Source organism: Microcaecilia unicolor, chromosome 2, assembly GCF_901765095.1.
Source record: "Microcaecilia unicolor chromosome 2, aMicUni1.1, whole genome shotgun sequence".
In the NCBI taxonomy this organism is placed as follows: Eukaryota; Metazoa; Chordata; class Amphibia; order Gymnophiona; family Siphonopidae; genus Microcaecilia; species Microcaecilia unicolor.
In genome coordinates, this window is record NC_044032.1 from 239,895,396 (window position 1) to 239,905,211 (window position 9,816).

At 45.3% G+C, this 9,816-nt stretch overlaps 3 non-coding genes across 3 annotated transcripts; 2 read left to right on the top strand and 1 right to left on the bottom strand.

Moving 5' to 3' along the window:
• The first annotated feature begins 2,153 nt into the window (after window positions 1-2,153).
• On the top strand, window positions 2,154-2,246 carry TRNAY-GUA. The gene is made up of 2 exons: window positions 2,154-2,190; window positions 2,211-2,246. It is a non-coding gene; the product is annotated as a tRNA-Tyr (tRNA).
• Window positions 2,247-2,729: 483 nt separating this feature from the next.
• TRNAY-GUA lies at window positions 2,730-2,818 on the bottom strand. The gene is given in 2 exon segments: window positions 2,730-2,765; window positions 2,782-2,818. It is a non-coding gene; the product is annotated as a tRNA-Tyr (tRNA).
• Window positions 2,819-3,361: 543 nt separating this feature from the next.
• On the top strand, window positions 3,362-3,454 carry TRNAY-GUA. The gene is made up of 2 exons: window positions 3,362-3,398; window positions 3,419-3,454. It is a non-coding gene; the product is annotated as a tRNA-Tyr (tRNA).
• The last annotated feature ends 6,362 nt before the right edge of the window (window positions 3,455-9,816 follow it).

A 9,816-nucleotide genomic window follows, 5' to 3' on the forward strand; every position in this document is an offset into this window, starting at 1 on the left:
TCTTCTCCCCGGGCTCCGCTGCCTTGGTCCCTGCATTCTTTTTTTTGCCCGTCACGCAGAGCTGCCATTCACACAGGCAGCTCCGCTCCCCTTTGCCACATTCATCCAGCCCTCACTTTCTGTTTACGTAGGGCCAGATGGACGCAGCAGGGGGGAGCAGAGCTGCCTGTGTGAATGGCAGCACTGCGCGACGGGCAAAAAAAAAAGAATGCAGGGACCGAGGCAGCGGAGCCTGGGGAGACGAAGAATTTCAGGGCAGGCACGCAGGCAACGCTGAATGCTGCCTCCTGGATGGCCGTACCCGGAGCCACGGGAGAAAAGGCAGCGACAGCAAGGGATGTTGGATGGGCGGGCCTGGAGGGAAAGTGGCTGGGCCTGGGCCTGCCCGTGGCTACGCCCCTGTTTTCTATATTGTTCTATACAATACAGATGGCGAGTTAGGTGTTATAAAGATGGAATATACTGAAATTAAATGGAAGTAAAATTAAACCCGCCTTTCATTAGGGCACATGGAATTACATCTGTATCTGTTTTGTAGAGATACCAGACCAAGGAGATTAAGGAAAAGGGAACAAATACTAAACCTACAGCATGAGGGAAGAAGGGTGGGCGGAGTGGGTGGATGGGTGGACAGGGAATCAAGCAACCAAACCAGATGCTGGAAAGAGGAGGGGGTGAGAGGGAGAGAAGCTGGATGGGGTAGGGTCAGAGAGGGTAGAGATATATTGGCACTAGGGAAGAAGAGAGGGGAGAAGCTGGACAGAGAAATATAGGGACACAGAGAAAGGGAGATACTAAACATGGAGGAAGATAGAGGTACAGAGATGGAAGAAGATGGATAGTGGACATGGAGAGAGAGTAGAAATATCAAATGGACATGAGACCTTGGTGAGTGAGCTAAGAGAAGACAGAAGGATGTAGAAACCAGAACCTGACTTGAAAAATAAAATGAGCAGACAACAAAAGGTAGAAAAAAAGAATTGTATTTTTCTATTTTGTGACTAGAATATGTCAGATTTGAAATGTGCATCCTGCCAGAGCTGGTGTTAGATATGGCTTGGGCCCAAGGCAGATATTTAGGAGGGGACCCCAAGGCTTACTAACAGGCTGCACCTTCTTCAACTTCCAGCTGGCCTGGGGTTCTCTCTGGCTAGGGGACCAAACACAGTTGCCCTAGTTGTACCTCCCCTAACACTGTCTCTTTCATGTGCTATCATTTTGCATAGTATAGGAGAAAATGCATCTCTTTGTATTTCTCTGTGCTGTGCTAAATGCAAGGTCTGGCCTTTTGGGATTTTTATTTAATTTGTTTATGGTTTGTGGTCACTTATTCTGTATTTGGCATTTGTGTTCTGTGTGTGTGACCAAAGTATTCTGTTAGCGTCAATTTTCTATGTAGTATTCTATAGTACTTTCGCTTGTTCAGTTTTCTTGATGTATTGATATTTTAGGGCCTCACTGTAATATTTAGGGCATATTTGGGGGAAGCATATGTGTGTTGGTAGATCGTGGCTCAGTGGAGGATGAAGAGTGCACCCTCTTATATTTCCCCTAGCTCTCAATATGGCATGCAGCCACTGAGGCCAGCACTGCTACTCCTATTAAAGTTATTGGGAGTGGGGTAGGAGTAGGGGCGTGGGCAGGGCATATCAGGTGGCAGGTGTTTCTCTAGTGTCCATCCATCCAACCTATTGGCCCACCCAAAAATTGCCTTCTGGCTACCCACTGATAGAAAATGAACACAAAATACTGATATAAAAATTTTGAAGCTGTTTTTTATTTTGTGATGTTTATCTAGATATGGGAAGATTTCAAATAAATTAAAAACCTGTCAAACAAGTAAAAAAAAATCTATCTATCTATCTTCCACCTTTTAATGCACTGCCTATCCAACTGGAACTGCTTTAGACTTTTTACAGATGGACCACAAATTTATTTTTGATAATCGTTTGCTATTGCTTTGGGTGAACTAAAGCTCCGCCTACTGGCTTCAGCCCATGTAATGAACTAGATAGGAACATCCCGTCTCCTGTTTTCCTCAACTTCCTTATCTAAACGACAGCCCAACTTCTGTGTTACGCCACAATATATTGCATCATTATCAGGGGCGGGCAAAAGGCGTGACAAGCAACCACCGAATTCCAACCACCGTACCTTCGGTAGCTCAGTTGGCAGAGCGGAGGACTGTAGAGGTTATACTCACTGCTGACATCCTTAGGTCACTGGTTCGATTCCGGTCCGAAGGACGTTTTTTCTTCAATTTTATTAATTAAATGTTATTATTTTAAAGAAAACCTTAAAAAGATAAGACGTGTTCCTTTTTAGATCACAAAACAGTAGACAGTACCACCAGCAAGGTAGCGACTGTTTACAGCAACCATTGGTAGATGCAGCAGGAGACCATATCATAATCATTGATAGCTGATGGGAGAGACAAATTTCCTAATAATGTCTGCTATGAAAAGCATGATCCTATTAAAAAAATTGCATTTCTAAGAAATCTAAAATGATTAACTTCAACAATGTTTTCAACCGCTTAATCAACAATTGGATAGGTATTATTATTTAATGTTGAGAATTTTCGTGAGCGGCAACCGTATTCACACGTCCTCAATTTCCATTCAGTTATTCACGAGAAAAGAAACTAGAAATGTATCACACTATTCGATTAATTTCCAGGAAGATGCTTTAAAGGAATTATTTAACCAATAACACTAAAAACTCGTAACTCCTTCGGACCGGAATCGAACCAGTGACCTAAGGATGTCAGCAGTACAACTTCTACAGTCCTCCGCTCTACCAACTGAGCTACCGAAGGAGACGTTCCTTACTCTTTTCTGTTTCATTCCTTGTGAGTAACTGCTTTTGCTTAGCAGCAGGCCCTTAACCAAAATGTTTTACGTCAGAAATCTGCAACAACCACCGCCTTCTTAACAGAAAGGGTCGCTTTTATGATAGGGGGATTACTTTGTGTAGTGGTTCCTAGTTCCGGCACTACGTCCGTGTACTTCAGAAGGGCGTTCGGAGGTAAATTGGATGGCTGGCTCGCTCGCTCGCTCACTGACTTCCGCTCCTTAAACAAACTATTCTCCTGCAGGACTAGTTTGCTACAGAAAGATTTCGGCGCTAAAAAACAACATTTTTGGAATAAACGGGGGGTGGGAAAGCAGGATGAGGACAAGAACAAACAAGCTTCCCTGCTTAGAAGTACTTTTGCTGAACAACAGCGTCATCATAACGTACGATATCAGTAGGTTGTACGCTGAATAATGGCTTCTGCCCGATTTTTTCCCCACAAGTGATAACACGCCACAATTAGTAAGATAAGGGAGCAATTAGCCAAAAAAGGAGTATGGTTTCTCCTTCAGTAGCTCAGTTGGTAGAGCGGAGGACTGTAGAAGTTATACACGCTGCTGACATCCTTAGGTCACTGGTTCAATTCCGGTCTGAAGGAATCCCAAGTGTTTTATTTATTGCTGGTTAAATCCTGGCTAAGCATCTGCCTGGAAACTCTTGGATTAGCTAGCATTTTTTTTTTTTGGTGAATAAGTAAATGAGGACTGAGGAAGTGTGATTATGATTGCTAAGTGGATTCCCAGTTATTCATTCATAATAAATACCTACATAATTATTGATGCAACAGTTGAAAACATCGTTGAAGTTAATCACATTGACTGGACTTCTCAGAAATGCAATTTCTTTAACAGGGATCATGCTTTTCACAACAGACATTATTGGAAAATTTGTTTGACCTTGCATCAGCTATCAGTTAATGTAATTATCTTATGATAAGGCCTCCTGCTGCAACCAGGAGGCTTATCATGTCACTGACATGATGAGCCAAACAGTAGGGTGATAATTAATATTCTCCTTCCATTTACCTTCTCTGTTGTTAGTCAGTATTCTGTCCTTCATTGCCTATTCTCTGCAACATTTTGTCTCTTTAATTATTTTTGATAATGTGCTTGCATCACTGCACTTACAAGTCACATGATTAGAAAGGGTGTGCTGAAGGCTGGCTTGGGGGATGATGGCAGGTATCAGTTCTCCCCCCCCCCCCCCCAAAAAAAAAAAAATAAGGACAGAGAAGAGGTTAGCTGTAACTGCTTTGTGTCAACCAATAACAAAAATTCAACATTTTCAAATTATGTGGGAACCATTTTATACACAGTGGCCAAGGGAGTTACAACAATGAGGACTGAGAACAAGGAAGCAAGGGTAGATATCCCACTGGCATTTCTTGTGACCTGTGGTAAGTCACTCTGTCTCCTGTATTGCCTCAGGTGACCACTTAGGAAAGGTACTTTATTATACCTGAATTCTTTAAAAAAAACTAAGATGGATAACAAAAAACCAGAAATTAGATTAATTATGATACAAAAAGGATCAGATTGTTACTATTGTCACAAGTAGTGCAGCCTGATCCTGATCTTCCATTCTGGAGGTGTGTGGGTGGTGGACACTGTTTCTGCAAATGTTCTGGTGCCGATGAATTAGTAGGGCGAAATGAGCAGGGTGTGAGCCCTAGCTGTCTTCCATATCCCAGAAATTATGTGTGGAGTTTACAAACTGATGCATGCATTCACAGGCTCAGTGGTGGTGACCCTTCCCCTTCCTACTACCATGGTTTCAGGTTACCAAGGAAACCATTCAGTAGGAGAGTGAGAGACTGCTGCCAGGCCCATGAGTGCATATGTCAACTCATAGGGCCTCCACTCAATTAGTTGCAGGTGAATGTGTATGAATGAGAATGAGAGTGAGAGTGAGTGTGAGCGTGAGTCAGTGTTGTGCAATTTACTCTTCAAAAGTATTTAATTACAGTTACTAGTTTCTTCTCAGCTTAAAGTAGTTACAGAAATTAAAATACTCATTTAGGAAAGTAATTGATTATTAATTACAGTTACCAGCTTAAACTAATTGTTTTCCTTTACCAATACTACATCCAAGAATACTTATGGTAAAAGGCTTATAATAGTGAAGAGGTAAAATATCCATTTTATACACAACCCCAATGTGAATATTGCATAACTTATTTCAAGGAGGTTTGACCAGCTCATTCCTCTGTCTTGTCATGTGATATTGTGCTAGTTACTCTTCAAAAGTAGACGTGCAGTTACTGGGATAGAGAATATGTAGTTAACTATTTCTGCGAATTGAGTTACTAGTAACTCAATATTGCATAACACTGCGGTGAAGATGGAGAAAAGATATAGGTTTTTCTATTTTCCCCAAACCCAGCCCCCACCCTAATCATTGTCTATTTGGAAGGGGCTAAATTGGCCAGATTGCCAATCTGACCTCTTGTGTCCTCAAACTTAGTCAGACTATACCTAGACTTCAGCATCCCTTTGTTTATTTACTCATCCTCAGCCCTGTCATTCCTCACTCTAACACTGTCCCAGCCTCCACTGCTCTCTCACCTTGTCAGCCCCATCACTCTCTCATCCACATCCTCCTTTATTCACTCTCCTGCACTCTCCCCATTCACTTTTGCGCCTATCCTCGTTTTGTTCCCTTCCCAGCCTAGGGTTACCATATTTGCAGAGACAAAAAAGAACACACAAAATAAAATACTTCCCTGCCCCCGCCCCTGCCCAAGCTCTGCCCCAGCTCTGTCTGAGCCCCTGCTGCACAGTCACCTTGACCCCCCCCCCCCCCCAAAAAAAAAAACGCTAGATTCTATAAGCAGTGAAAATACTGGTAAAAGTAACAGAAATGCATTTTCTTCTGTACTCTACTAAATACAAAATTAGAAAATATGTACATTTCCAAAACATCCATGAGCAGCATGTCCCTCTGTCCTCTCCTCTCCTTTCCTCTACATCCCCTTCTATCCATGTGCTGTATTTCCCCCTTTTCCCTTCCCCCTCCATGTATGTCCCTATCACCAATCTTTTTTCTAGCCCCTCTTCCTGCACCCACACTCCATCCACCTTTTTACAGCCCCTCCTCCCTCCCTCCCTCCACCCACCCACACATGACTCCATTCATGCTCTCCTAACCTACCGTAACATCCCTGGTGGTCTAGTGGCCTCTTTGGGGCAGGAAAGGGCCCCACTCTTTCCTGCCCACTGCCGTTGACCTGCCCACTGCCGCTACTTCTTGAAAATGAGTTAATGGAAGTCTCATGAGGCTGTTGCTTGAAGTCTTGGCAGCCATTTCCAAGAAGCAGCAGTAGCAGGCAGGTTCTTTCCTGCCCCAAAGAGGCTACTAGACCACCAGGGTCTATTATGGGGGGGGGGGGGTGAGAAGGCCAGCCCACCCACCAACCAGCCAGCCCGCTCACCAGCCCAGAAACCTTGACAAACCGGCGGGCTAGAAAAAAATGTTTGGACCCCCAACAGTCCCATGAAAAGGAGGACATATCTGGGGAAATCCAGACATATGGTAACCCTGGTCCAGCCCCACTGATCACTTTCTTCCATCTTCCTGCCAGCAGGATGAAAGCTTTGCAGCCTTCATTATTAGTGACCGCCTTCTTTCTTCTCTTCTCACTTTACTTTGAAGTTAGATCCATTCAGGACTGTCAGATCCCATGGGTCTACAGGGCCCTGTGTGGGCCATACTTCATTGTGAATGAACAAAGGAGGAAGGAGGCAGGGCCGTGCCAACACGGTAAGCGGAGTAAGCACGGCAGGGGGGGCGCCGTCCTCTGGGGGGCGCCGCCGACCATGCTTACCTCGCCCTCCCGCTCCCATTGCCCAACTGCCTGCCCTCTTCCGCAAGATCCCTTTCCTTTTTTTTCTCCTTTTAAATTTACCTCCGTCCGGCAGCGCAGCATCAGTGAAGGAGGCAGCGCTCCCGACGTGTCTAGCCTTCCCTTCGCTCAGTGTTCCACCTTCTTCTGACGTCAAGGAAATGACATCAGAAGAAGGCGGGACACTGAGCAAAGGGAAGGCTAGACACGTCGGAAGCGTCGCCTCCTTCACTGACGCTGCGCCTGTGCTGCCGGACGGAGGTAAATTTAAAAGAAAAAAAAAGGAAAGGGATGTTGGGGGGGGGGGAGAAGAGGGCGGGCAGTTGGGACATGGGAGTGGGAGTGCAGGGGAGAGAGGAGCATGGATGCGAGGGCAGGGTTAATGGAAGGGAGAGAGGGAAATTGCTGGATAGGGATGAATGGAGGGGGCAGGGGACAGAGGAGCATGGATGGGAGGGCAGGGCTCAGGGAGAGAAGGGAATTGCTGGAAAGGGATGAATGGAGGGGATAGAGGAGCATGGATGGGAGGGCAGGGCTGAGGGAGAGAGGGGAATTGCTGGATAGGAATGAATGGAGGAGCTCGAAACCTTGGGGTCATCTCATCTTTGACTCTTCTCTCTCCTTCTCTGCTCATATCCAGCAGACCGCCAAGACCTGTCGTTTCTTTCTTTACAACATCCGTAAAATCCGCCCCTTTCTTTCCGAGCACTCTACCAAAACCCTCATCCACACCCTTGTCACCTCTCGTTTAGACTACTGCAATCTGCTTCTTGCTGGCCTCCCACTTAGTCACCTCTCCCCTCTCCAGTCAGTTCAAAACTCTGCTGCCCGTCTCATCTTCCGCCAGGGTCGCTTTACTCATACTACCCCTCTCCTCAAGACCCTTCACTGGCTCCCTATCCGTTTTCGCATCCTGTTCAAACTTCTTCTACTAACCTATAAATGTACTCACTCTGCTGCTCCCCAGTATCTCTCCACACTCGTCCTTCCCTACACCCCTTCCCGTGCACTCCGCTCCATGGATAAATCCTTCTTATCTGTTCCCTTCTCCACTACTGCCAACTCCAGACTTCGCGCCTTCTGTCTCGCTGCACCCTACGCCTGGAATAAACTTCCTGAGCCCCTACGTCTTGCCCCATCCTTGGCCACCTTTAAATCTAGACTGAAAACCCACCTCTTTAACATTGCTTTTGACTCGTAACCACTTGTAACCACTCGCCTCCACCTACCCTCCCCTCTTCCTTCCCGTTCACATTAATTGATTTGATTTGCTTACTTTATTTATTTTTTGTCTATTAGATTGTAAGCTCTTTGAGCAGGGACTGTCTTTCTTCTATGTTTGTACAGCGCTGCGTATGCCTTGTAGCGCTATAGAAATGCTAAATAGTAGTAGTAGTAGTAGTAGGAGCATGGATGGGCATGGATGAGATTGCAGGGCCCAGGGAGAGAGGAGAAATTGCTTAATATGGATGGATGGAGGTGGGCAGGGACAGAGGAGCATGGATGGACATGGATGGGATTGCAGGGCCCAGGGAGAGAGGAGAAATTGCTTAATATGGATGGATGGATGGAGGTGGGCAGGGGACAGAGGAGCATGGATGGACATGGATGGGATTGCAGGGCCCAGGGAGAGAGGAGAAATTGCTTAATATGGATGGATGGAGGTGGGCAGGGGACAGAGGAGCATGGATGGACATGGATGGGATTGCAGTTACAGGGTTCAGGGAGAGAGGAGAAATTGTTTAATATGGATGGATGGAGGTGGGCAGGGGACAGAGGAGCATGGATGGGAGGGCAGGGCTCAGGGAGAGAGGAGAAATAGCTGGACATAGAGGGGAGGGAAGAGAGATGGAGGATATGAAATGAGGGAAAAGGAAGAGAGGAGAAAAACTGCACATTGGTGAAGAAAATAGGCAGAAGCTGAGGACCAGAAATGAAGAAGAAAGGAGGAAAGGAAAGAAATAAATTGAAAGGAAGCCCTGGAAACTGAGTTAAGAGGACAGATAGCAGCAGAATCAGATACTGGGCCAGCATGATCAGAAAAAGAAAGTCACCAGACAACAAAGGTAGAAAAAAAATCATTTTATTTTCATTGTAATGTTTGGAATATGTCCACTTTGAGAATTTACATCTGCTATCTTATTTTGCAATGTATAGCAATTTGTTTCTAAGAATATTGCTGACAATTCCTGTCAGTGTGGTAAGTGGTGAGCGATCATTTTCACGGGGGGGGGGGGGGGGGCGCCAACTGATAGTCTGCAGGTGGGCACCAGAGACCCTAGGCACAGCCCTGGAGGCAGTTACAGAAGCACTGTAGCACAGTGGTTCTCAAATCTGGTCTTGGAGATAACCTAGCCCAGTGATGGCGAACCTGTCAGAGACCGAGTGCCCAAACAGCAATCCAAAATCTAATTATTTATCACAAAGTGCCGGTACTCATTATGGGCGGGCTCACCACCTATGACTCCACCCCTATGATAACCACACCCCTTACACCAGCCAATGGCGCATTTAAACAGACATAATTGAAAATATTATACTAGTATAGGAGGAAAAAATAACATGATTTTCTTTCATTATAAATCATTTCTATAAGCTGTTACAGCTCCAGTATACCCAGTGCAAAATAAGACAGCAGATGTAAATTCTCAAATTGGACATATTCCAAACACTAAAATGAAAATAAAATTATTTTTTTTCTACCTTTGTTGTCTGGTGATTTTGTTTTTCTATCTCCTAGTCGATGATTCTGCTGATTTCTATCTGTTCTTTTAACTCCGTTTCCAGGGCTTCCTTTCCATTTATTTCTTTACTTTCCTTCTTCTTCATTTCTTGCCTCCATTTATTTCTTTACTTTCCTTCTTTCTTCTTAATTTCTTGCCCTCCATCCATATCCAGCAACCCTCCTCTCCCCTCCAGCCACAAATGTCCAGCCACCCTCCTCTCCCCCCTGCCCTCCCAGCACCCAGCACCCAGCATCAGGCCTCCCTCCCACCCAGCACCCAGCATCAGGCTTGTACTCTGAATAATGGCTTCTGCCCGATCTTTTCCCCACAAGTGATAACACACCATATTAGTAAGATAAGTGAGCAATTAGCCACAAAAGGGGTATGGTGTCT